The sequence below is a fragment of the Puntigrus tetrazona genome, unplaced genomic scaffold (genome assembly GCF_018831695.1).
Source record: "Puntigrus tetrazona isolate hp1 unplaced genomic scaffold, ASM1883169v1 S000000793, whole genome shotgun sequence".
Classification (NCBI taxonomy): Eukaryota; Metazoa; Chordata; class Actinopteri; order Cypriniformes; family Cyprinidae; genus Puntigrus; species Puntigrus tetrazona.
In genome coordinates, this window is record NW_025048397.1 from 1 (window position 1) to 3,273 (window position 3,273).

The window sequence follows — 3,273 nt, forward strand, 5'->3', positions numbered from 1 at the left end:
GATTGGGCTCTGATTTTTTGAAGAACACGGGAATATAAAGTAAAGTATATTGTAAATTTATGACGTACTGTACATCTGTACATCTGTTGTTGAGGTGTGTATGTGTCGGTCTGCAGGCAGATAGTGGTTTCTTTTGTGAGGGTTACTCCAGCGACATGAGTAGACGTGGATCATGAAGGAAGAGTTCAGAGGGCCATCGTCAAACAGGGCTGTTTGCTGAAACAGGTGAGCTGTGAACAAACACCACGATGAATGATACGACAGGAGTGATATCTTGCATACGATATCAACTTTGATTAACTTAACAAGCACTCACTTCAATGGCTGTGAATTGGGTTCTTCTTGCAAAGTTGAATATTTACAAGAATACAAGATATTAGGACGATTTCATCATTTCATGAGGGTCACAGGCGGAAGAACTGGAAAGTCAGAAAGTTTATTCTGAGAGACGATCCTGCTTATATCCATTACTATGATCCCACCAAAGTAAGCAAGTTTCTGTCTTTTTCTAAAGATCGTTTTGCTTTGTTTTTCACTTACAATAAAGACTGTCTGTGTATGTCTGTAAGGGTGAGGCAGATCCTCTGGCTCCATTCACCTGCGTGGTTCAGTCGCCGTGACGGCGGTGGAATACGTGCCTGATGGTATCCATCTAAATAATAACAGCTAAACACATTTCACCAGCCACGCTTTATAAATATGTCAGCTTATTGAGACTAGTGAATATCACCAAACCCACAAAAACACACGTTTCGCTTCAAAAGAAAGCATATTCTTTTATACAATGGCATCAAAATTGTGAATGGACTGATTTTGATCAGTATGACAAGTGTGATCTGATCAACTCAAAATTGAACTTTTAGGACAATATGTTCAGATGTTATAATGAAAAATAATTATATGAGCTGGTGGTGGCGCTCACGGGGGTGCATCGTGAGAGACACAAGAGCTGGTCTGATTACTATTCAAGACCCCCTCTGGCAGTGTACCAAATTTCATCCTTTTCTTATGGCATAGAAAATATTTTATTCACAGCAGAGCATAGATAATATAAGAAACGTTAACTGAAATTGAGAATTTTTATTAACAAAATAAGCTCATTTCATATTCGATGCCTGCTATGGGTCTCAAATAGTTGGGATGGGGACGTGTTTACCGTGTTGTAGCATGTCCGTGTAGTACTGTCCTGCTGAAATACACAAGACCTTTCCTGACTTGTGTCATCTGGAGGGGAGCATATGTCGCTCTAAAACCTGTATATGCCTTTCAGGATTCATAGTGGCTTCCAAAACATGCAACAAAGGGCATTCAACAAAGGTCTTTGTCCTTGTCCTTCACGCGCAGTTTCTCCGAATATTTTGATGATGTTATTCACTGTAGATGATGAGATTGGTGGAAGCCTTACGCAATTTTGACGTAGAGAAATATATTATTCCACAATCTTTTTACTCACTCTTTTACAGATTGGAGAGCCACTGCTCGCCTTTATTTCTGAGAGACGTCTCAGACATCCCTTTTTATAGATAACCATGTTACAGACCTGATGTCAGTTAACTGAATTAGCTGCTAGATGTTCTCCAGGCTCAAAATATCTTGCATGCAGGCGTCAAATTTGAAATTAGCCCAATAAGTGGTAAAAAGTGACAAATTTCTCAGTTCGTTTTGCCAATTGGGTCACATGAACTGAAAGTCTATTAGTTTTCATTTTATTCAAATTCAAAAAAAGTATTGGTCAATTCGAGTTGTACACTTACTAAAGAGGCTACGGCACATTCAGTACATAACCCTTAGCAATAATTTTGATTTACCAAATATGGAAATTGTTTGACTGAAATGTGTCTCTCTGTGATGAACTCCTGCAGCCAAGAGACAAGAGGTGGATGGCAATCTCTTTGAGATCATCACGTCAGATGAGATACACTACTACCTGCAGGCGCGACCGCCAACGAGCGCAAGGACTGGATCAAAGCCATTCAGAGCGTCTCAAAGACAGGAAAATAACCGTATCGGATCCATGCCGTGGTCTGGGGGATCCGTGCGAGGTTGCGTTTTGTCTCCTCTTCAGCGTTTTCTAAAAATAAAAATCCCAGTTTGCTGTTTCTTCTCCTTCTGCATTTGCACAAAACAGGAGGCTTTGCAACGGTCACGTGACGCAATTTCTCAAGTAAAAACGAAGTTAGAAACAGGATGTGGGTGAAATGTGTTGTTTCACCAGAAAGTGATAGTACACGGCGTTGGTCTGGCTGTCCAGAACTGTCAACTCACTGAGAGGTCTTCAGTGTTCGTGTCAATTAGTAACACTTCCCATTTCTTTTCTTACGTCCGGTCTGATGGTGAGGCGGCGTCTCTAAATATCACAGCTCTACTCATGCTCACTATTCTTAAATATAGGTAGTAACTGATTACATGATGATATCCCAAAAATAAAGTAGTTTAAAATACTTAGATTTAGACTAAAGTTACTTTTTTATGGAATGCATTGTTGTAGGCTTATTTTCATGATAGCAAAAAAAAATATATCATTTATTAATTCTGTCCAATTAATCTTTTACATTTTTTATACAGTAGCCTACTGCTCATATTTGCCCACAAAGTCTTCAATTTTGTGCAAGAGACAGCATTCGACCACTGGATTTCTGAAATATTTTATTAATAAAGTTTCTCATGGTTCTCTGAAGATGGTTATGGTCACAAGACATGCAGGTAAATCGATTAAATATTTCATTATTTATCATATGCACGTTTCAGACACCTGCTTTAACAGCCTTCATTCACAGCACACTAAGTGTTTGTCTTAAGGCTACCTGTTTTCTGCACTCAACAGCAGCCTTGTGTGAAAACATGTTCTCGCACCTTCGTGTATCTATATACACCTCTGTTTCCTGTTCACGGACGCTTCTTGTTTCAGCCCCACGTCTGTGCTTTTAGTCTTTTAGGGGAGTGCTGAAGCAAATTTTCCCCATTAGATGCCAGAAAAACACACAGTGCTTGCGTAGAGTTGAGTAGAGTCACAAACACGCACACTTTCTTTATGACACATACAAACCACACATCCATACCAACACACGCTTACACTTATAGCTGCATTCATTTTCTGCTTGACACTATTACAGAGTAAAATATGCATAAGCAGGAACAAAGTGAGTTAGTTGGCCTTATATGCCAACAGAATCAAGTCCTACTAACAAATACAGCACTGTTTTATAGTTAAATGGCTGCATGATTAAAAATCGTAGTTTCAGTGGGTTTCAAGGAGGACATTATCTTAACGTA

At 39.3% G+C, this 3,273-nt stretch overlaps 1 long non-coding RNA gene across 1 annotated transcript; it reads left to right on the forward strand.

The window, feature by feature from the left end:
• Nucleotides 1-190: 190 nt before the first annotated feature.
• On the forward strand, nt 191-1,928 carry LOC122335475. Its single transcript, XR_006248971.1, has 3 exons — nt 191-225; nt 403-486; nt 1,863-1,928. It is a non-coding gene; the product is annotated as an uncharacterized LOC122335475 (long non-coding RNA).
• Nucleotides 1,929-3,273: the final 1,345 nt, after the last annotated feature.